Genomic DNA, 25478 nt, shown 5'->3' on the forward strand with positions numbered 1-25478 from the left:
GTTAGATCAATTGTACGGAATAGATAAAGAAACTGTCAAAATACTCCATTGCGAAAAAACAAAATCAGTGTTGGAAAAAGGACCCAATTGTCATACTTGAGTAAAAGTAAAGATACCTTAATAGAAAATGACTCAAGTAAAAGTGAAAGACACCCACTAAAATACTACTTGAGTACATTACTTTCTTTAGGAAATAAAAGTTGTGAGAAATATTAAATGGTAATGTACAGATTCCCAAATAAACTACTTAAGTAGTACTTTAAAGTATTTTTACTTAATTGTTTTACACCACTGCAAAATCAGTCATGTCTGTTGTTTTGGTCCGGCCACAGATTTTCATCAACATCACAGGCGATATTCTCCTTGGCCAGACAGTTTGGAAAATAGCTTCTGGCATGACTCATCCATCCTTGACAGGACTCTGCTGGAATGTCACCACAGGCCTCCTCCATTGCCTGGAGAAGGGCCATACGTTCATGGAGTTTGCGATCATACACCTTCCTCCGCCATGCTGAAAACTACTCTTCAATGGGGTTGAGAAATGTGGAATATGGGTGGGAGATAGAGAATTGTAAACCTGGGATGGTCATGGAACCTGTTGCGGACCTGAGCAGCCCGATGGAAACTCACGTTGTCCCAAATTAGAACATGCATTTGCTGTTCAGGATCACCTGGCCCTCTCTGCTCTGGCTGAAAAAGATTGTAATTTAAGATGTTCAGGAAATTAAGGAGGTGGGCAGTGTTATATGGTCCAAGGGTGGCATGGCGGTGGAGGACCCCATTGTGGCTCATAGCTGCACATACAGTGCCTTGCAAAAGTATTCGGCCCCCTTGAACTTTGCGACCTTTTGCCACATTTCAGGCTTCAAACATAAAGATATAAAACTGTATTTTTTTGTGAAGAATCAACAACAAGTGGGACACAATCATGAAGTGGAACGACATTTATTGGATATTTCAAACTTTTTTAACAAATCAAAAACTGAATAATTGGGCGTGCAAAATTTTCAGCCCCTTTACTTTCAGTGCAGCAAACTCTCTCCAGAAGTTCAGTGAGGATCTCTGAATGATCCAATGTTGACCTAAATGACTAATGATGATAAATACAATCCACCTGTGTGTAATCAAGTCTCCGTATAAATGCACCTGCACTGTGATAGTCTCAGAGGTCCGTTAAAAGCGCAGAGAGCATCATGAAGAACAAGGAACACACCAGGCAGGTCTGAGATACTGTTGTGAAGAAGTTTAAAGCCGGATTTGGATACAAAAATATTTCCCAAGCTTTAAACATCCCAAGGAGCACTGTGCAAGCGATAATATTGAAATGGAAGGAGTATCAGACCACTGCAAATCTACCAAGACCTCGCCGTCCCTCTAAACTTTCAGCTCATACAAGGAGAAGACTGATCAGAGATGCAGCCAAGAGGCCCATGATCACTCTGGATGAACTGCAGAGATCTACAGCTGAGGTGGGAGACTCTGTCCATAGGACAACAATCAGTCGTATATTGCACAAATCTGGCCTTTATGGAAGAGTGGCAAGAAGAAAGCCATTTCTTAAAGATATCCATAAAAAGTGTCGTTTAAAGTTTGCCACAAGCCACCTGGGAGACACACCAAACATGTGGAAGAAGGTGCTCTGGTCAGATGAAACCAAAATTGAACTTTTTGGCAACAATGCAAAACTTTATGTTTGGCGTAAAAGCAACACAGCTGAACACACCATCCCCACTGTCAAACATGGTGGTGGCAGCATCATGGTTTGGGCCTGCTTTTCTTCAGCAGGGACAGGGAAGATGGTTAAAATTGATGGGAAGATGGATGGAGCCAAATACAGGACCATTCTGGAAGAAAACCTGATGGAGTCTGCAAAAGACCTGAGACTGGGACGGAGATTTGTCTTCCAACAAGACAATGATCCAAAACATAAAGCAAAATCTACAATGGAATGGTTCAAAAATAAACATATCCAGGTGTTAGAATGGCCAAGTCAAAATCCAGACCTGAATCCAATCGAGAATCTGTGGAAAGAACTGAAAACTGCTGTTCACAAATGCTCTCCATCCAACCTCACTGAGCTCGAGCTGTTTTGCAAAGAGGAATGGGAAAAAATGTCAGTCTCTCGATGTGCAAAACTGATAGAGACATACCCCAAGCGACTTACAGCTGTAATCGCAGCAAAAGGTGGCGCTACAAAGTATTAACTTAAGGGGGCTGAATAATTTTGCACGCCCAATTTTTCAGTTTTTGATTTGTTAAAAAAGTTTGAAATATCCAATAAATGTCGTTCCACTTCATGATTGTGTCCCACTTGTTGTTGATTCTTCACAAAAAAATACAGTTTTATATCTTTATGTTTGAAGCCTGAAATGTGGCAAAAGGTCGCAAAGTTCAAGGGGGCCAAATACTTTCGCAAGGCACTGTATAGTGACATTTACCCCACGCTGGCCATGTACCTCAATGATAGCGCGTTGACCAATGATGCTCCTTCCTCTCCTTGTCTTCGCTAAATTGAATCTATGAGTATGAGTTCCTGGGGGATGGGACTTGTATCCAACTCCATGATTCTCTGAAATGACAGTAAATACTATAATTGCTGTATAGTAGAGTTCACTGGCAACAATGAGTCTAATGTTTCAGAGTGTAATACTAGTTAGTACATTACGTACGTGCACATATTCGTACCTTCACTCTTTGAAAATTCCTTTCAAATGGGACTCTGTAGATTTGCTTCATCCTGGAGATGGTTTTTAAGGATGCGGGCTATGGTTGATAAGTTCACTCTGATGTCATGGAATATGGCATAGTTTTCAATAGCCTGTTGTTGGATTTCCCCACAGTCTTATGGCATTATTTTAAACTACCATTTGCCCAATGACAGCCTCCTGTTCATCTGTGAACAGACACGTTCTACCACCAAGTGGGGGTCGTCTTTCAGTTCTACAAACACAAAATAGCAGTAGTTCAGTAAACACTACAGTAATACAGTATACAAGATGAACATGTTACAAAGTAGTTTTGCTCCCAATTTCATACATACAGTATAGTACATTAAACATTTACTTTGTTTCCCCTTACAGTGTGTATTGGAATCTACGGTCTTTACTGTGCTTTATGTTGTTCTACTGTCAAGTAGTAAAAGTAGTAGAGAGGTTCAATGTATGGAGTACATACAGTTGAAGTCGGAAGTTTACATACACTTAGATTGGAGTCATTAAAACTTGTTTTTCAACCACTTCAAATTTCTTGTTAACAAACTATAGTTTTGGTTAGGACATCTACTTTGTGCATGACACAAGTCATTTTTCCAACAATTGTTTACAGACAGATTATTTCACTGATAATTCACTGTATCACAATTCCAGTGGCTCAGAAGTTTACATACAAAAAAGACTGTGCCTTTAAACAGCTTGGAAAATTCCAGAAAATGTCGTCATGGCTTCAGAAGCTTCTGATAGGCTAATTGACATAATTTTAGTCAATTGAAGGTGTACCTGTGGATATATTTCAAGGCCTACCTTCAAACTCAGTGCCTCTTTGCTTGACATCATGGGGAAATCAAAAGAAATCAGCCAAGACCTCAGAAAAACATTTTGTAGACCACAAGTTTGGTTTATCCTTGGGAGCAATTTCCAAATGCCTGACGGTACCACGTTAATCTGAACAAACAATACTATGCAAGTATAAACAGCATGGGACCATCCGGCTGTCATAACGCTCAGGAAGGACTCATGTTCTGTCTCCTAGAGATGAACGTACTTTGGTGCGAAAAGTGCAAATCAATCACAGAACAACAGCAAAGGACCTTGTGAAGATGCTGGAGGAAACAGGTACAAAAGTATCTATATCCACAGTAAAACGAGTCCTATATTGACATAACCAGAAAGGCCTCTCAGCAAGGAAGAAGCCAGACTACGGTTTGCAACTGCACATGGGGACAAAGATCATACTTTTTGGAGAAATGTACTCTGGTCTCATGAAACAAAAATAGAACTGTTTGGTCATTATGACCATTGTTATGTTTGGAGGAAAATGGGGGACGCTTGCAAGCCGAAGAACACTATCCCAACCGTGAAGCACGGGGTGGCAGCATCATGTTGTGGGGGTGCTTTGCTGCAGGAGGGACTGGTGCACTTCACAAAATAGATGGCACCATGAGGATGGAAAATTATGTGGATATATTGAGGCTATATATATATATATTGGATATATCAAGGTATTGGAGTGGCCATCACAAAGCATTGACCTCAATCCTATAGAAAATGTGTGGGCAGAACAGAAAAGGTGTGTGCGAGCAAGGAGGCCTACAAACCTGACTCAGTTACACCAGCTCGGTCAGGAGGAATGGGCCAAAATTCACCCAACGTATTGTGGGAAGCTTGTGGAAGGCTACCCAAAACATTTGACCCAAGTTAAACAATTTAAAGGCAATGCTACCAAATACTAATTGAGTGTATGTAAACTTCTGACTCACTGGGAATGTGATTAAGGAAATTAAAGTTTAAATAAGTCACTCTACTATTATTCTGAAATTTCACATTCTTAAAATAAAGTGGTGATCCTAGGATTAAATGTCAGGAATTGTGAAAAACTGAGTTTAAATGTATTTGGCTAAGGTGTATGTAATCTTCCGACTTCAGTTGTACCTTTTCTCATTTTGGAACATCCGGATGCTATGGTGAAGTGGCTCAGATTGGGCTGCACTCTCTGCCCAGGCTCTCTCAAGGTCAAACCATGGTTCAGATTGGGCTGCACTCTCTGCCCAGGCTCTCTCAAGGTCAAACCATGGTTGACCACAGTTGCCTGAATTTCATCAGAGATTACTCTCCTTGTTCTTGATCTTGTTCTTGTTCTTCCTCCACCTTTTTCTGCCAAGTTTGCTTCCATTGTTCTCCAAACACAGGAGTATTCACCTGTGGCCTTTTTATCCAGACCAAAGGTTTGATTGCAAAGTGAACATTTACACGATTAGTGTTTGCACATGTGAAAGTGATTAATTGGTCATTGAGTTTAGCTTGTTATTAAACAGTGTTGCTTTTCATTTGCTCACAAGATATTTTAGTTGTGAAGGTAGGCGCCAAAGGTAGAGAATTGTGTGTTGTGTTTTGCAAAACGTTTGTTATGAAATTGCAATCTGAGTGTAAAGCCAAACATATGCCAGTAGTATTGCAGATTTGGTGTATGGTTCTGCTAAATGAGTTACTGGTTTGGGTCCTTGTGCCTCATGGGCCAGTTTTAGTTCATAAACAATTAGGAAAACTTTAGTCCGTTTTAGAATAAGGCTGTAACGTAACAACATGTGGGAAAAGTCGAATGGGTCTGAATACTTGCCGAATGCACTGTATACCCATTGATTCTTGAAGAATATAACTTTTGAATGCCCCAGGAGCTTATTTCAACAGTCGTACCACATCAGAACTCAACATATAAGCTTTTTTTACTCCACTGTTTGCAAACAATGTAAATGTAAACAAACAATGTGTAGTTAAAACTATAATTTCGACATGATGGATGGTGATTCCTTGCATCAATAGCTCTGTCTATGAGTTTGAGAGTGGTTGCATTTCTCCAGGCCCATCCCTCAGATTTTTACCGAAACAAGTGAGGTGACCACTTTGTTATTGTTTCAATTGAGGTAATTATTTAGCCAGTTTTAAGATTGTCCTGAAATAGTCATGGCCCTTCTTTCTGCTGTCTTTTTCAATGATCGTAGAGAGAGTTGTTTTTGCAGATCACGTGGACACATTTTGAGTCCAATTTGGTTATCGGAATTCGGCATTCCATGCCATATTGCTAAATCCCCTCAGGGTTAAGGGGTGCACAAATCTCTGGTACCCTTTGTACAAGGAAGTCATAAGGCTGGGCTTAACACTAGACTTTATCCCCCAGTTGTCTGAATTTTTCACCAGCTCAGTCTTTGTCACCCAGTTCATTGTTAGTTTGACAGGTGTTGCATGTTTGCCCTGAGAAACTCTAGACTTTTTTAAACCATAGATTCACTACTCAGCTTGAAGAGTTGATACCAAGCTTTGAAGTCAACCTGGTCTCAGAGCATTTCGTATTATTATAGCTGGCTAACGTTAGCTAGGCTAGGGGTTAGGGTTAGGCTTAAGGGTTAAGGCTAGGGGAAGGGTTAGCTAACATGATAAGTAGTTGCAAAGTAGCTAAAAAAGTAAGTAGTAAGTAGTTGAAAAGTTGCTAATTAGCTAAAATTGTCCGTGATGAGATTAGAACTTGCAGCCTTTGGGTTGCTAGACTTTCGTGTTATACGACCACCCATCCACCTCGACCAATGTTTTTGCCTTAAGTAACCATCTGTTTTATATAACCATACTAAACGTAACATATCGTATTAATGTGAGTGTCCCGGATTTACGTTTACCATGTTACCTCTGAGACAGCTTCTCATGGTCAGTAATGGTCAATAATGGCTGCCTAAGTGTGAAAAGTGAAACGGAAAGACATTTGGAGGCATTTGTGAGTGAAGGCACAGCGAGGGCTCGTGTTCAGGATCGATCTGACCTTTTAATGTGGTACAGATGAATAGGACTAATATGATTATAAAGAGGGCCTGGTGGGTGGAGAGGTGAAGGGGGACACATGCCAATCCTACCCCTGTGCTCTGGCCCAGGATGGTCACCCAGGGTCATGTGATGAAGGGGAACATGCTGGCAGGTGTCGCCCTCCCGATTTATTGAGGCTGGACTGGGCTCAAGCAGGAGGATTACTCCGACAGACCCACTAATGGTGGACAGGTTGTGACCCCTGTTGACAAGCAGTGCAATTAATGCCCTCATCACCTTTCTAAAGTGGCTTTCAATCTGAAGTTTTAAAAGGGTTAAATGGGCACTTCTGTTTCCTTTCTAGTGAGCCTGAAATACTGTGGCCGATATACAAAAGGAACAACATTTCTCTTTTCTCCGCTTTACTTCAGAACATTTAGCTCCTTTCGACAGCAAAACTCAAGCCATAACAGCGGTGCCCATGCAGGCCGGGCTCATCAGAGACGGGCTAAAGATTAAACCATGCACCATATGCTGAGGAGCCAGCCCAGGGTGCCTACTGATTAATGTGCTCCCATGTCACTGTCGCCTGCTAATCGGTTGGGGAGATGCCCCTCTCTTCCATCTTTACCCTTAGCAGTGTCCTTCCACAAATCCCAGATTTCATCCTTCCTCCCCAACCCAGCTTTGGCGTTTTAGACGGTTGCCGGTTTTGCTATTGTGGGTTAACTGAGAGTTCCCTGGGCTAAAGTGATGATAGCCTGGCTGTCTATAGGATACAATGGATAATGGTAGCCATTTCTCTTCTCGTCGTTGCTTGGTTCATAAAACATTCCTTTTCTTCTGACAGTAAGTACAGTGCCTTGCGAAAGTATTCGGCCCCCTTGAACATTGCGACCTTTTGCCACATTTCAGGCTTCAAACATAAAGATATAAAACTGTATTTTTTTGTGAAGAATCAACAACAAGTGGGACACAATCATGAAGTGGAACGACATTTATTGGATATTTCAAACTTTTTTAACAAATCAAAAACTGAAAAATTGGGCATGCAAAATTATTCAGCCCCCTTAAGTTAATACTTTGTAGCGCCACCTTTTGCTGCGATTACAGCTGTAATTCGCTTGGGGTATGTCTCTATCAGTTTTGCACATCGAGAGACTGAAATTTTTCCCATTCCTCCTTGCAAAACAGCTCGAGCTCAGTGAGGTTGGATGGAGAGCATTTGTGAACAGCAGTTTTCAGTTCTTTCCACAGATTCTCGATTGGATTCAGGTCTGGACTTTGACTTGGCCATTCTAACACCTGGATATGTTTATTTTTGAACCATTCCATTGTAGATTTTGCTTTATGTTTTGGATCATTGTCTTGTTGGAAGACAAATCTCCGTCCCAGTCTCAGGTCTTTTGCAGACTCCATCAGGTTTTCTTCCAGAATGGTCCTGTATTTGGCTCCATCCATCATCCATCCATCCATCAAAGTTCAAGGGGGCCGAATACTTTCGCAAGGCACTGAATATGCTGCTCGTCCTTTCTCTACTACACGTGGCTCATTTCATGATTGAGCAGCCATCTGATTAATTGGCTCAGAAGGAGCAGGCTGATGTTAGCTAGCTAGGGTCACCTAAGGGAAATTAGACGATAGCAGAGGATGAAGGGCACTGAGAGTGCCTGCAGGAATGGCCTGAGCAAAAAGCTCTTCAGGAGAGACAGATTGAGAGGGATGAGGGTCTTCAGAAGGCTGGTTTTAGAAGAGTATCCCGGTTTAGAGATGAGTTTGTTTGGAAACCCAGAGTCTATCCTGTTTTAATAGTATGGATTATTAACTGTTCTCCTCATGTTATTGCTCTCAATGTATCACTCGGGCTCCCGAGTGGCGTAGTGATCTAAGGCACTGCATCTCAATGCTAGTGGAGACACTACAGACCATGATTCGATCCCGGGCTGTATTACAACCGGCCTGTGATCGGGAGTCCCATAGTACGGCGTACAACTGGGTTAGGGGAGGGTTTGGCAGGGGTAGGCTGTCATTGTAAAATAAGAATTTGTTCTAAACTGACTTGCCTAGTTAATTAAAAAGTAGCTGACATTTCACCAAAATCCCTGAATTAGCCACCTTCGCAAGCACAGTACTAGTCAAAGGTTTGGACACACCTATTCATTCCAGGTTTTTTCTTTATTTTTACTATTTTCTACATTGTAGAATAATAGTGAAGACATCAATACTATGAAATAACACATGTGGAATCATGTAGTAACCAAAAAAGTGGTAAACAAATCAAAATATATTTTAGATTTTATATTCTTCAAAGTAGCCACCCTTTGCCTTGATGACAGTTTTGCACACTCTCGGCAGTCAATCAACCAGCTTCACCTGGAATGCTTTTCCAACAGTCTTGAAGTTCCCACATGCTGAGCACTTGTTGGCTGCTTTTCCTTCACTCTGCGGTCCAACTCATCCCAAACCATCTCAATTGGGTTGAAGTCGGGTGATTGTGGAGGCCAGGTCATCTGATGCAGCATTCCATCACTCTCCTTGGTCAAATAGCCCTTACACAGTCTGGAGGTGTGTTGGGTCATTGTCCTGTTGAAAAAAAAATGATAGTCCCACTAAGCGCAAACCAGATGGGATGACGTATCGCTGCAGAATGCTGTGGGAGCCATGCTGGTTAAATGTGCCTTGAATTATAAATAAATCACAGACAGTGTAACCAGCAAAGCACCCCCACACCATCACACCTCCTCCTCCGTGCTTTATGGTGGGAACCACACATGCGGACTACTCTGCATCTCACAAATACACGGCAGTTGGAAGTAGTTAGTAGTGGTTTCTTTGCAGCAATTCATGAAGGCCTGAATCTCACACAGTCTCCTCTGAACAGTTGATTTTGAGATGTGTCTGTTACTTGAACTCTGTGAAGCATTTATTTGGGCTTCAATCTGTGGTGCAGTTAACTTTAATTAACTTATCCTCTGCAGCAGAGGTAACTCTGGGCTTCCTTTCCTGTGGCGGTCCTCATGAGAGCCAGTTTCATCACAGCGTTTGATGGCTTTTGCGACTGCACTTGAAGAAACCTTTAAAGTTTTTTACATTTTTCAGAATTGACTGACCTTCATCTCTTAAAGTAATGATGGGCTGTCATTTCTCTTTGCTTATTTGAGCTGTCCATAATATGGACTTAGCCCTATTTGGTAAAATACTATCTTCTGTATACCACCACTACCTTGTCACAGCACAACTGATTGTCTCAAATGCATTAAGAAGGAAAGAAATTCCACAAATTAACTTTTAACAAGGCACACGTCTTAATTGAAATGCATTCCAGGCAACTACCCCATGAAGCTGGTTGAGAGAAGGCCAAGAGTGTGCAAAGCTGTCATGGAGGCAAAGGGTGGCTACTTTGAAGAATCTCAAATATAGTATTTTTTTTTGGGGGGGGGGGTTACCACATGATTCCATAAGTGTTGTTTCATAGTTTTGATGTCTTCACTATTATTCTACAATGTAGAAAATAAAGAAAAACCCTGGAATGATTAGGTGTGCCCAAACTTTTGACTGGTACTGTATGTCTATTCAAATAGAGATTTTTGGCACTTGTCTTTGTCAATTAGAGAGTACTTTATATGGTTCTTTCTCTCGCTCTCTCTCTTTCTGCTCTCTGCTCTAAAGAGATCCCAACTCCCTGGGGGTTGGAGTAGAGCCGTCTGGTAATCTGAGGCGGCATTAATATTGAATAAGATGGAGAGAGGCGTCAGCCCCACAATTAATTTCCATATACAGAGCTGCTGACAATAATGAATAAAGCCTCAACAGAGTAGGGAAAAACACAGACACTGCAAAACGACACACTGGGATATTGTCTAGAGAGAGTGTGTGTGTGTGTGTGTGTGTGTGTGTGTGTGTGTCCATCACCATGGAGACAGTGGATTCAATGGATCTTGGGAGGTCTCTGGAGTGGACACAGCTTGGAAACAACACAGGAGGGGGCATCCAGATAATAAACATAGTAACACATGAAACAAACTCCCAGTCACACAAACACAGCTACTCCCAGTCACACAAACACAGCTACTCCCAGTCACACAAACACAGCTACTCCCAGTCACACAAACTACACCGTAACTCATTGGCAGAAAGAACAACTGGGCAGCCATTGGGATATGTCTGCTTAGTAAGCTGTCCTTCGCTGTGTCTGCCTTCCTGGCTGCTGGCTTTTATGTTATGGCTGAGAGGGAGAGGGGGGGTTACGACACATGAGTTATGGATATGATTCTGGACTTGTTTCCATCGCCCATATGTTCTGTGTTCTCTCCCAGATTTCCTAGCTAAGTGTTCCGACTCTATGGAAGATAGACTCTGTTCTGGATGACAGCCCTGAGCCAAATGAAATGGCCCTACTGTAGCTGCTGCCTGCCTGCTGGACAGTCCGTCTTCTTTAGCCGCGTCTTTGAGCCAGAGATGGAAGCATTTCAGGTTCATCTGAAGGTGCACCTAAATTGGACAAGTGGTTGTGGTGCAGACTGTTTGTGCCAGTAAAATCACTGCAGTTCATTGCAGTGCACTACAAGTCAGACATGCCTCAGAAACGTTGATGATTTATTCTCTGTGTGTTTGTGTATAGAACATGTACTGTCTGTGACGCTACTTTTAAACTACTGGTGTTATGGTGTTAGCTCCTTCTTCCTTACACACACACACACACACACACACACACACACACACACTGCTCTGTTGTCCACGGTGCTGCAGTCATCCCCTCAGGAAACTGTCACCACAGCAGCTCTTAAAATAATGTCGTTGAGGAGGCTTGGCTCCACTCCTCCAGTCTTCCACTCCTCCATCCTCCCCTGCTCCATTCACTTCATTTTTCACTCTTTCGCTAATAATAGATCCTGCTGATCATACTGCCTCGTTGTCCCGCGCGCAGCACTTCACAGGAGAGCGTGATAAAGGAACAAGAGAGAGAGCAAAGAGACACCTGCGAGTTTCTTGCTCTTTGTCTGCAAACTCTCCCCTGGGCCAAGCGTTTGACATTTAACTACCACAGCCATAAACTGACGCTGGAATGCCATTGACATTCATTTTGTCTAGCACGCACGGTCTCTCGCTGGGTGCGTTTTGTCTCCTTACCTTACTCAACCAAGATCCATCACAGCTCAGGACAATTTCTAGTGCACACAATGGATCTCTCTCAAGTGTTGGGGGCTTACCATTTTTTTACTATTTAACAAGGCAAGTCAGTTCAGAACAAATTCTTATTTACGTTGACGGCCAAACCCGGACAATGCTGTCGCCCTATGCGACTCCTAATCACGTACGGATGTGATGCAGCCTGGATTCAAACTAGCGACTGCAGTGACACCTCTTACACTGAGACGCAGTGCCTTAGACCGCTGCCCCACTCGGGAGCCCATTCACCAACACAACTGTGTAGAGGAGGAAATTCACCCTATAACGTGTTTTATTAACACAGTGAATATCAAGACGGGATGTAAGTGAACTTTCATTGGTGGGGCACAATCGTAATTTGTTCAAATCTTCTCTCAGCCGACAGGTCTGTCTTCCAAGTAGAGCAGAAAAAAAACCATCACCTTCCACCAAAGCAATGTTGCCACTGCACATAAGCAAAAAGACTGAGAATAATACACTTCAAGCAAGCTTCGCCTCCAGCCTAGCGCTGGACCGTGCGCTGCCTTCATCCATATTAATAAACAGTTCTGACTGTGTGGGTTTGTGATCTTTCATGTTATTTCTGAGCCGCTGGTCCTTCCATCCACTATACAAACCATGCTGGGGGCCTGCTATGCTAGGTACCTCCTCCTCTGTTTACCTATTCATTTATTCAGCCGTGACTGATGACACGTACAGGCCAACCGTAGCTCTCGTCGTCTTTTGGTAATTAAACATCTGTTGGGGGTCGTTTTCCGCCTTGAAATCACTCCAAACACAGACACACACACACACACTCACTGCGTCGGTGCCGGCAGAAACAACTTGTCCCGGTCGAGCAGGCTAGCGTTTGGTCATTAGTGTGCTGAGTGGTCGCATTGATTACTTCATTATTTCCCAGATAAGCATCTACGTGAGGCAGTTGATTGATGCCGCGAATTTGACAGTAATACATGCGAAAGCTCCTTGAAATTGCACTATGCAGAAATCGCTCCGCCCTTTGCTGTTTGCTAAAACTCATAGTTCGCCTGATTTCAGTTTATGTGACAAAATAGTGTAGAGCAGTGGTTTCCAAATTTTTTATAGTCCCGTACCCCTTGAAACATTCAACCTCCAGCTGTGTACCCCCTCTAGCACCAGGGTCAGTGTACTCGCAAATGTTTTTTTTGTTGCTATAATTGTAAGCCTGCTACACAAACATACGATATATTTATTGAACATAAGAATGAGTGTGAGTTTTTGTCACAACCCGGCTCATGGGAAGTGACAAAGAGCTCATATAGGACCAGGGCACAAATAATAATATAATAATAATCAATAATTTTGCTCTTTATTTAGCCATCTTACATATAAAACCTTATTTGTTCATCAAAAGTTGTGAATAACTCACAACAGGTTAATGAGAAGGGTGTGCTTGAAAGGATCCACATAACTCTGCAGTGTTGGGTTGTATTGGAGAGAGTCTCATTCCTAAATCATTTTCCACAAAGTCTGTGCCTGTATTTCGTTTTCATGCTAGTGAGGGATGAGAATCCACTCTCACATAAGTACAGTTGAAGTCGGAAGTTTACATACACCAGTCCACACATTTCTTGTTAAACTATAGTTTTGGCAAGTTGGTTAGGACATCTACTTTGTGCATGACACAAGTACTTTTTCCAACAATTGTTTACAGACAGATTATTTCACTTATTATTCACTGTATCACTATTCCAGTGGGTTAGAAGATTACATACACTAAGTTGACTGTGTCTTTAAACAGCTTGGAAAATTCCCGAAAATGGTGTCATGACTTCAGAAGCTTCTGATAGGCTAATTGGCATAATTTGATTCAATTGGAGGTGTACCTGTGGATGTATTTCAAGGCCTACCTTCAAACTCAGTGCCTCTTTGCTTGACATCATGGGAAAATCAAAAGAAATCAGCCAAGACCTCAGAAAAATAACTGTAGACCTCCACAAGTCTGGTTTATCCTTGGGAGCAATTTCCAAATGCCTGAAGGTACCACGTTCATCTGTACAAACAATAGTACGCAAGTATAAATACCATGGGACCACACAGCCGTCATACCGCTCAGGAAGGAGACGCGTTCGGTCTCCTAGAGATGAACGTACTTTGGTGCGAAAAGTGCAAATCAATCCCAGAACAGCAGCAAAGGACCTTGTGAAGATGTTGGAGGACACAAGTACAAAAGTATCTATATCCACAGTAAAACTAGTCCTATATCGACATAACCTGAAAGGCCGCTCAGCAAGGAAGAAGCCACTGCTCCAAAACCGCCATAAAAAAGCCAGACTACGGTTTGCAACTGCACATGGGGACAAAGATCATACTTTTTGGAGAAATGTCCTCTGGTCTGATGAAACAAAAATAGAACTGTTTGGCCATAATGTTATGTTTGGATGAAAAAGGGGAGGCTTGAAGCCTAAGAACACCATCCCAACTGTGAAGCACGGGGATGACAGCATCGTGTTGTGGGGATGCTTTGCTGCAGGAGGGACTGGTGCACTTCACAAAATAGATGGCATCATGAGGATGGAAAATTATGTGGATGGACAATTGTGGATAAATTGAAGCAACATCTCAAGACATCAGTCAGGAAGTTAAAGCTTGGTCGCAAATGGGTCTTCCAAGTGGTCAATGACCCCAAGCATACTGCCAAAGTTGTGGCAAAATCGCTTAAAGACAACAACATCAAGGTAGTGGAGTGGCCATCACAAAGCCCTGACCTCAATCCTATAGAACATTTGTGGGTCGAACTGAAAAAGCGTGTGCGAGCAAGGAGGCCTACAAACCAGACTCAGTTACACCAGCTCTGTCAGGAGGAATGGGGCAAAATTCACCCAATTTATTGAGTGTATGTAAACTTCTGACTCACTGGGAATGTGATGAAAGAAATAAAAGCTGAAAAGTCATTCTCTCTACTATTATTTTGACATTTCACATTCTTAAAATAAAGTGGTGATCATAACTGACCTAAAACACAGAATTTTTACTAAGATTAAATGTCAGGAATTTGTAAAAAGTTTTTAAATGTATTTGGCTAAGGTGTATGTAAACTTCCGACTTCAACCGTACTTTAAAGTACTACTTAAGTAGTTTTTTGGGGTACTTTCATTTTTATTTGAGTCATTTTCTTTAAGTACTTTTAATTAGCAGGCCCTCAACGTGCTTTGCTGTTATTACTCTACAGTAGGGCTACCGTCCTATAGGTTTTCACCCAAGCCTAATCTAGCCCACCTGATTCTAACAATTAGCTGGGTTGATGACATGAATCAGGTAAGTTACAACTGGAGCTGGAGTGAAAACCTAGAGGAAGGTAGCTCTCCAGGAACAGGGTTGGAGAGCCCTTCTCTACAGTAATGGCGATGATACCATCACCATTAAAGCCTGAATTCAATCCTCAGATAGAAGCCTGGCTGGGAGGAATGAAAGGAAAGGGGTTTTTAGGGTTCATCATGGCCTTATTGCTTTGTTAAGACCATTTACTTCAAAGTACGTCACCTGAAGTTATTGGCGTGTTTGCCCATTGCTAGCTAAACACGATGATGCTTGCTGGACAATGTCTTGGTAAATCCTCAACTTTGAAATCAATGTTTCCGTGATGGCGGAGCTTTCAACGTTTTCAAAGCACTCAACAGAAACCCATAGATAATGGAACTAACAAACAGTAAACTATCCAGGGGTGCAAATAAACCTTGAATAAACTCCCGAACAGCATGGAGTCACGCTCACTTTAACATGGCCAGACACCAGAGAGATGTAGGACAATGAGGTTTAGATATGATCTTCAAATCAATTGATAGGAAGTGCAATCTCCTCTTCCGATCCAGCCAAGTTATCTGTGCTGATGCGCTCTAAAGGGCGTAATGAATTTGTAAAGTGCATGGCAGACCCTTTGTGTTGCTTCAGGCACTGCCAGTCAGATGAGGCCAATCACTGCTAGGCATGCTCTGATTGAGCAGTGCCTGTATGGATGTTTATTAGCTGCTTATCCAATAATCGTGTTCCACCCTTAGATTGCTCTCTGGGCTGGGTTATAGCACCTAATATGTCTGAACTGAGCCCATCCGACACCTATTCTACTGGTCTGAACTCCCAGCAGAATCACATCTCCTATAATAACCAATCTGCCTAGACAGAGTCCACACCCTATATGCCCTCATATCTGCTGTCTGTCTTTCTGTCTGTCTGTCAGGTCAGGTAAACAAACACCTCTCCATACCCACAGGGAATGGCTCATTCACTAGCTCCATGCTGGCCTAGGATGCCCTGCTCCCACTCCTTTTTCATAAACTAGTACAGCCAGGGTTCTCCACAAATTGCAACTGCTTTAATCATGGATCTCCTTCAGTGGCTGTGGGGAAAGGTCATCTCTAGCCTAGTAGTACCCAGGCAGTGGATAAGGCTGCAGGGTATAAGAATTTTAGTTCTGCCACTTCCAGCTCTGGTGAATTACTCTCAGTGGGTGTCAATCATGAACACCCTCGGTCAGCCAAACCACTCCAACTCAGACCCAATCCACTGTATGGGAAGAATCCGAAGGATGAAGGACCAGTAGGATGTAAATAGAACACAGTGCAACCAGCAACCAGACAATGACACTGCAGCCATGAGTAAGGGATCCTCAGTCATTACAATCCTTGTGTTCTCATACGCAGACTGTCTAGCATCTGCCTTTGACTGTCATGTCATAATCATTGTGTAATTAACCAAGCTTACAGTGGCTGATTGTGCACATGTTTGGAGTGTTGTGCTTCCCTATGGGTGTGGGTGAGTGTCTGTTTGCATGTGTGTGTGTTTGTGTGCGTGAGCGCCGAAGACAGACATGCTTCCATGGCCAGCCTCTTTCTTGGAGTTAATCCGCCTCACTAATAGCGGGGGTTGGAGTAGAAGGAGAGGGGGAGAGAACAATGCAGCATCTCTCCTTCTTAGACGCTCTTGGACGCTCTCCCGGCGGATGCCTGTTCTCCCGCTCATCTCACAGCTGTGTCTTTAAAGTCCCTGATTCGTGTTTCGACAGTCAAGGAAATCCCCCCCACCGCCCACTACTCTGCGTTCCTGCCATTGTCACCATGACAAGCGCAGTCTGCGTCAAGAGGTAAAATGTTGTGTGTGTAGAGTATGGAACTTCCTGGACTTGTCGTTCCTGCATTTCTTCGTTACTTTTTGTGTGTATCTGTGTGTGCCAGACAGATTTTAAAGAAGGAAGTGTAGACACATTGGAGAGTTGTTATTTCCCACACAATGCAGGTTATTTTGGTTATCTCCACAGACAGGCTTGCTGAGGCACCCTCATGGAAATACTTGGGCTTTCAAGAAGGTCTTGTACCGGACATAGCATTGGAGTGGGTCATAGTTTCAAACATGGAGAAAGAATAGAGATTAAATCCAGATCAAATCTCTCCGTAAAGTACAAATACCATAGTTGGTCATCATTGCTTGTTCTTCCAACCATCTTGGATACCATGTGTTTGACTCATACTAATAATTCACATGAGCTTTAATAACAAATGCTGTTGCCTCATGCTGTATGTCTTTACAGGGGCGTTTATCTGAGCCTAGTCTGTATGGTGTGTGTGTGCTGTGTCACTCCTGATGCCTTGTGAAAGAGAGCATTAGTCCATGAGACTGGTTTTGAGTCACCCACTTTGTGGTAAATATTTGGCATGTGTATGTCAAAACCCATCCCCATGTTGAAATGAACATGGTGACATGTTGTCTGTCATCTGTTTATCTGAGCAATTAAGTATGTTGGTGTTATTATGTTCACTCTGTTGGTGTGTATTAGACTTTTTATGGAGAAACATCAAACGCAACCCAAGTAGCATGCTTCAGTTCTATGGCTGCATAATCTATGTTAACCCAGAAGTAAAATATCACCTAATTTGGTCAGCTGCGTGATGAACTTCTGTGTTCATACGTGTTAAAAATGGAGAGTTCCAGCAAAAACTAAGTCACCACCCTCGCAAAAAGAAACTCTCAGCCAAATAACACTGCATGACCAAAAGTATCATTGAACATCTCATTTCAAAATCCTGGGCATTAATATGGAGTTTCTCCCCCCCCTTCGCTGCTATAAAAGCCTCCACTCTTCTGGGAAGGCTTTCCACTAATGTTGGAACATTGCCGCGGGCACTTGCTTCCATTCAACCACAAGAGCATTAGTGAGGTCGGGCACTGATGTTGGGTGAATAGGCCTGGCTCGCAGTCGGCATTCCAATTCATCCCAAAGGTGTTCGATGAGGTTGTGATTAGGGCTCTGTGCAGGCTAGTCAAGTTCTTCCACACTGTTTCTCGACAAACCATTTCTGTATGGACCTTGCTTTGTGCACGGGAGCATTGTCATGCTGAAACTGTAAAGGGCCTTCCCCAAACTGTTGCCACAAAGTTAGAAGCACAGAATCCTCTAGAATGTCATTGTATGCTGTAGCGTTAAGAATTCCATTCATTGTAACTAAGGGGCCTAGATCGAACCATGAAAAATAGCCCCAGACCATTATTCCTCCTCCACCAAACTTTACAGTTAGCACAATGCATTCGTGCAGGTTGCGTTCTCCTGCATTCTGCCAAACCCAGATTAATCCGTCGGACTGCCAGATGGTGATGCGTGATTCATCACTTCAGAGAACGCATTTTTACTGCTCCAGAGTCAAATGGCGGCGAGCTTTATACCACTCCAGCCGACGCTTGGCTTTGCAGATGGTGATCTTAGTCAGGTGTGCGGCTGCTTGGCCATGGAAACCCATTTCATGAAGCTTCTGACAAACAGTTATTGTGCTGACGTTGCTTACAGAGGCAGTTTGGAACTCGGTAGTGAGTTTTTAATGTGCTACGCTGCGTACTTCAGCACTCGGCCATCCCGTTCTGTGAGATTGTGGTGCCTTTGCGGCTGAGCCGTTGATGCTCCTAGACTTTTCCACTTCACAATAACAGCACTTACAGTTGACCAGGGCAGCTCTAGCAGGGCAGAAATTTGACAAACTGGCTTGTTGGAAAGGTCTCATCCTTTGACGATGCCACGCTGAAATTCACTGAGCTCTTCAGTAAGGCCATTCTACTGCCAACGTTTGTCTATGGAGATTGTATGGCGGTGTGCTCAATTTTATACACCTGTCAGCCACGGATGTGACTGAAATAGCCAAATCCACTCAATTGAAGGCGTGTCCACATACTTTTGTATGTATAGTGTAGTTTAAGCGTGGCCTTCCCCCAATCCTGATACGTCCAAATAACCCCAAAACCGGAACTAATGTTGGTTGGATCTCACCCATCGCATTAAGTCTGGCAGATTCTCTTGGCCTACACGCATAATCTGCCCACGGGAGATTAATAGCAGTAGAATACAGCCCTTATAGCATATTACACCATTACATTATTAATCTCTCATGCAGATAGATACCCTAAGGGCCACTAAAATTGCGTTAATGTTAATGCATTATACTTTATCATTGCATGAATCATTTAGACAAGCAGCAGGATACTTCCACTGTCCTCCCAATCTTAGAGGAATTCTCAATGTGTCTGAAACTTGAATGTGTCTGGATACAAGGCCAACTCCCCTAACCACTACACTTTGCTATCCTCTACACACATGACTCACCTCTCCTTCATTGATGAGCAATAGGACCACGGTTACCATGGGTACCTCATAGGATCATAAAAACATCCAATTGACAAACACCTTGACAAACCTTCCGACTCAATTACATGCTCTCAACTGCCAGTATTACGGTCCTCGAGTGTCACTTCTCATTTGGTTTTGTCAGGGAAAAGCATTGTTTTTCCTTGTACTACCTCTCCCCATCCATCACAGCTGGCTGTGTCAGGCTGTGTATAACAGTGTGCACCACAGTGTGTCAGGGCAAGAGGTGCCAGGGGAGGGCTCACCGGGTAACTGCAATGCCCACTGGGATGTTGAAGGATAGATAGTCGTTGACAGGTCCCCTGGCGTTGTGGCGCCAGCCGCTGCTGCTTTGTCATGCTACAGCGTGGGCCATGGGACGCTGGGTTGTTTGTCTCCATTTGACATCACTGGTGAGGAGACTCATCTGATACTGCTGTGTCTCTGGGGCAAAAAATATCCCGCACCGGGTTGTCCGACCAATCAGAGTTGAGGAAGGGCTGGACAGTGAGGTCTCATTGGTCAGGACATTGTCCCTCCCATGGTGCTCTCTGACTTACCACTGTCTGTCCCCACGGTATTGAACTATGTGAGCTCAACTGAATCTAACACAGCTGGATAAGAGAGTTTTTAATTCCCTCATTAATACGACCTCCACACTCTTAGAAAAAAAGGTGCTATCTAGAACCTTAAAGGATTCTTTGGCTGTCCCCATAGGAGAACCCTTTTTGGTTCCAGATATCATTGTTTTTGGTTCCAGGTAGAACCATTTTGAGTTCCATGTAGAACCCCTTCTACATAGGGTTCTACATGGAACCCAAAAGGGTTCTGACTGGAACCAAAAAGGATTCTACCTGGAACCAAAAAAGGGTCCTCCTATGGGGACAGTTAAAGAACCCTTTTGGAACCCTTTTTTCTAAGAGTGCAGAGCATTTGTTTAACATAAATTGTGTTGTCTTTCAACCACCTGTCTGCTTTCAAGTGAAATTTGAATGAGCCAGCACCCTTTACCAGTAATACATTCCTTATTATTGTGCTAAACTTATTCCATGCTGCATTGAGTTCTGTGCTAAAACCTTGAAGACAGTAAATAAGTTCCTAGCCTCCTGCATGCTTCTCTGTGGTGTGGACCTTCAGTAATGTTCCCTTGCAGTTGGAGATTAGTTTACCCCGCAAGTGCTAGTTCTCAGAACCTGTCAGACGGTGCAGAGAGACAGACACCAACGGGGTTAGCTGTCACACACAGCTGCAGACGGAGACAGGGAGGAGTGACAGGTGTCGGGCCCACCGCACATTGACTGTCAGATCATTCGAGGACACCGCTCTGTCTCTGGTCTTACAGGAAGTCTCATTCGTTGACACACACACACACACACACGCACACACACACATGCACATACACATACACTGCATTCAGACAGTATTCAGACCGCTTGACTTTTTCCACATTTTGTTACGTTACAGCCTTATTCTAGAATGGATAAAATCCAAATATTTCCTCATCAATCTATACACAATACCCCGTTAAGACAAAGCGAAAATAGGTTTTTAGAATTTTTTGCTAATTTATTTACAATACAAAAACTGAAATACCTTCTTTACCAGTATTCCGACCCTTTGCTATGAGACTCAAAATTTAGCTCATGCATCCTGTTTCCATTGATCATGCTTGAGATGTTTCTACAACTTGATCCATCTGCTATGCTTTATCTTGGCCAGGTCGCAGTTGTAAATGAGAACTTGTTCTCAACTAGCCTACCTGGTTAAATAAAGGTGAAATAAAAGAAATACAAATATTCTGTGTTGAGCGGTTAACAAAGAAATAGGTATTCATATATGCTTAATTTAGAGTTGTTAATGTAACTTTAGTTGTTCTACAAATGTTGGGCTATATGATTAGATTTTTAATACATTGTAAGGCTGCATGATGTGACTCTAATGAAAGGCTTGAGCTTTGCTTTGCATCAGTCACTCATTCACAATTTGACAAGCACTTGATAATGCCTAGAATTTCTCAGCGGCATCCCCTTTGTGTGGCCTTAATGCACCCTAAAAAATCCATGCCTTTTTCGGCCAGTGGCCGTTGTGCGCGCTCCATCACCTTCACTTCTCACAGGCTACAAGTGAAGACAGGCACATCAGGGACGCAACTGTGCTTGTTCTTATTCAATTCCGAGGTGCATATTGAAGATATTGGAATAATTGTCCACATTTACTTCTCGTCAGCCAACAAAATGAGTAGGCCTAAGGAACAGCAAAAGCACTAGCCTATGTCAATCTACTATCCCCCATAGTACAATGGTCAACCTATTCTGTGTGAGAAATAAATATTCCAAACATAGTCTGGGACAGTTGTAGGATGCAATAGATAGCCTACTACCATGTGTGCAATGTGGCTGATGCAACAGATCAGAACGTTTAGCTTAAAATGTTGATAAACTATTAGGCTATTTCTTCCCATTATAAGCGCAGCAATGCACACATGGCAGTAGGCTATAAGTGCCAATGTTCCATTAGCGGAAAACACCATTATCAAAAGTGACTGCAAATGCAATTATGCATGTAATGCTTTTATTATAAAGGTGCATTTTTAAAGTGGAAATGATCATCCCCAAACTTGAAATTCACTCGCTGCTTATATGCCAGTTAGGTTCTACACCTCTTGTAAAGCGGATTAATGTGCTTCATTTTAAGAAGTTAGTTACTTTAGTTGTGATGCAAACCTTATCAAAACATATAGGCCTATGGGCTAGGCTACATGATAATATATAATTCACAAGTGATAGGCTAATATTGTCACCCATCAGACTATTCTTGATCTTGTCTTTACATATATGGGGCGGCAGGGTAGCCTAGTAGTTAGAGCGTTGGACTAGTAACCGGAAGGTTGCAAGTTCAAACCCCCGAGCTGACATGGTACAAGTCTGTCGTTCTGCCCCTGAACAGGCAGTTAACCCACTGTTCCATGCCGTCATTGAAAATAAGAATTTGTTCTTAATTGACTTGCCTAGTTAAATAAAGGTTAAAAAAAATACTAAATGTGTGAAATTTGTTTAGATGTAGAATGGACCTGTATCAAAACAGGGTCAGCGGTACAAAATTTCATCTCTGCACTTAACTAGTGAAGACGCTTTTCACCATGGTTTATTTTCATGCCAGCCAGGTACGCTATACTCCTGTTGTAAATATATATAACAATGTGCTTAATATTAGGAAAGTTGAGAAATAAATATAGTAGGCCTAGCCTATAGAAAGCTGATCCTCCTATTTTTAGTAGAGGCCATCACTCTGCCAATGACTGGAACGAACTACAAAAATCTCTGAAACTGGAAACACTTATCTCCCTCACTAGCTTTAAGCACCAACTGTCAGAGCAGCTCACAGATTACTGCACCTGTACATAGCCCACCTATAATTTAGCCCAAACAACTACCTCTTTCCCTACTGTATTTAATTAATTTATTTATTTTGCTCCTTTGCACCCCATTATTTTTATTTCTACTTTGCACATTCTTCCATTGCAAATCTACCATTCCAGTGTTTTACTTGCTATATTGTATTTACTTTGCCACCATGGCCTTTTTTGCCTTTACCTCCCTTATCTCACCTCATTTGCTCACATCGTATATAGACTTGTTTATACTGTATTATTGACTGTATGTTTGTTTTACTCCATGTGTAACTCTGTGTCGTTGTATGTGTCGAACTGCTTTGCTTTATCTTGGCCAGGTCGCAATTGTAAATGAGAACTTGTTCTCAACTTGCCTACCTGGTTAAATAAAGGTGAAATAAAAATAAATAAATAAAAACTCTGTTTTCTCGCGCAATTGCATAGCCTATTTAAATATTGTGCAAAATGAGCTCATGGGCTCTCATGAAGTGCTTGATAAGATTTTCTAAAACAATTTGCATTGATGTCAGAGTGATTAGAGGGACAATAGAGTGCTGAGTACCAGGCATTTTGCAGGCTACTAATGACCATCAGCAGCATCAGAGCCTAATTACCGTGACTAAACGGTCACATGGAATTTGACTGCCTTCATGACTCGTGACCGCCGGTGTGGCGGTAACACGGTCACCGCAACAGCCCTAGTCATACCCAAGAAGACTTGAGGCTGTAATCGCTGCCAATGGTGCTTCAACAACGTACTGAGTAAATGGTCTGAATACTTATGTAAATGTGATATTTCCGTTTTTTTATATTGTTTATATATACATTCCCCTAAACAAGTCAAATAGCAGATAATACATTATAATAAAATGTGTGAAGAAGTTCAGGAGTCTGACCAGAGGCTGACATATAGTTCCTCTTTAGGACATCCTTGTGATTCCATGATTTGGTATCGCCAGACAGTTATGAAGAATGAACTGCACATTTCAAAGAGGATTTTTCTGTGATGTTTGGTGCTGTGATGTTAAAGTCCCAGAAGTGGTGCATGTCCTAGTATGATTCTTTTTTAAGCATTGCTGCTGTACATGTCAGCTAAAGATCGTTTCTGAGCGTCAATACAAGTCGTTTCCGAAGTCAATACAACAGAGAGTTAGGACATGGAGTCATCAATCTTGTCTATGGAAGATAGAGAGCGAGATAGAGAGAGCAAGAAAGAAGGCGGTCGTACGGATGAAAGTAGGAGTTCTAAAGGAGAGAAGACCAAGGGGAGATGGGAGACGGCAACTTTAAACCATGTTTACCGCTATAAGATCAGATCATGGTGAAGCGCTATCAAACCTCTCACAGTAGGTTTGTAAGTGGAAGCAGTCCCACTGCAGATACTCCGTCACCCACAGCCCCCCACTAGCTAAGAACCAAGCTTGAGGAACATAGCATAGAAACTACCGGGCTTATGCAGCTAACCAAGCCTCAAATGTCAACTCTAGCTCAAGCTCAACACCTCTAACAGTCAACCAACCGTTGCATACGAAGTACAACACCTACACCAAACCGCTGGGTTGTTGCATAAAGGATATTCAAAGTGCCAATCAAGCAGTTGTCACAGCTGAGTAGCTGCGGACACTGGACGGCCAGGCGTTGGATAGATCAAGGGTAAATGGTTACATGCTTGCTCGTTATCTCCTACTAAGGTCTCATTGAGCGACCTAGTCAAATAATCAATTTTCTGACATGTCTGTCTGGCAGACCCAGCCAACGCTATGAACTTTAACGATTAGACAATCTGGGTGTAAGGGGGCTCATCTTGAACTAGACTAGAGCTGAAACGTTTGCCCTTTGCTTCAGAAATCTTTACACAAGGGACAAGAGGAAACACCATCTGTTCTAATCGCACGTTGATGCGTTTGTTAAAGGTTGAGAGCTGTTGGAAGCATCCGTCTTCTGGTTCCTTGAGTTATTTGTCTGGAGATTTGAATTATTTCTCTCCTCTTTTCTTCTCTCTGGAACTTCATCTTTCACTTGGATGGGAGAAATTAAGTCAATTAGATTATCAACATAATTCTTATTCCCTTCATCATGAATCGACAGATGCAGCATGAACAGTGGGGGGAATAAAGCAAAAGAGAGCAAAATACCTCACAATAAGCACAGCAAGTTCCCCAAATCGAGTGATTCTCTCTAGCTATATCATTCTGAGAGCGTTTTGCAGACAACATATACTTAAGCAATAAGGCCCGAGGAGGTGTGGAATATGGCCAATATACTACAAACCCCCAAGGTGCCTTATTGCTATTATAAACTGGTTACCAATGTAATTAGAGCAGTAAAAATACATGTTTTGTCATACCCGTGGAATGCATTCAGGGCTCAAACCACCCAGTTTATAATTGTACTTTTTCATCTCGACTGAAGCAGACCGCTTTTTTGTGGATGTTGTTTATTTTTTAGCGCGCCACCCTCTGCCCCCATGGGAGCCTTCTTATTACAAGCCTCCCTTTGGTGATCAAAGATGAAGATATTAATATCAGACGACTCTATGGTGCGGTGGGGCAGCTGTAAAATTCCACTGCTAGCTAGGCTATTCCCACAGGGAGCCTCATATCAGACACAAGTGTTTGCTAGCCTATATAGCGAAGCTAATAGCTAGCTCCTACCCAGGCTCTCTGTCTTTCGATGTTGTCATTCTGCCTTTTGCTGAGCTATAATACACTCATGTTCACTTCACTCCTGTCTAGTGTAGTCTCAGAAGTAGATTCGACTCTGAAATACTTCACTTTAAATGCTCCTGTCT

The 25478-nt window shown here is 42.6% G+C and overlaps 1 protein-coding gene across 3 annotated transcripts in view; it reads left to right on the top strand.

The window, feature by feature from the left end:
* The window catches only part of LOC110489896 (transmembrane protein 108), a 58530-nt gene that overhangs the window by 6437 nt on the left and 26615 nt on the right, over nucleotides 1–25478 (top strand). Inside the window, exon 1 of one of the 3 annotated variants that reach the window (XM_021562864.2) lies at nucleotides 16607–16773. The exons of the other annotated variants lie outside the window; for them this stretch is intronic. The gene's annotated coding sequence lies outside the window, so the exon portion shown is untranslated. Of the gene's footprint in view, nucleotides 1–16606; nucleotides 16774–25478 lie in introns of those variants that run through there. 3 annotated transcript variants of the gene reach the window in all.

This window comes from Oncorhynchus mykiss, chromosome 15, assembly GCF_013265735.2.
Source record: "Oncorhynchus mykiss isolate Arlee chromosome 15, USDA_OmykA_1.1, whole genome shotgun sequence".
NCBI classification, from domain to species: Eukaryota; Metazoa; Chordata; class Actinopteri; order Salmoniformes; family Salmonidae; genus Oncorhynchus; species Oncorhynchus mykiss.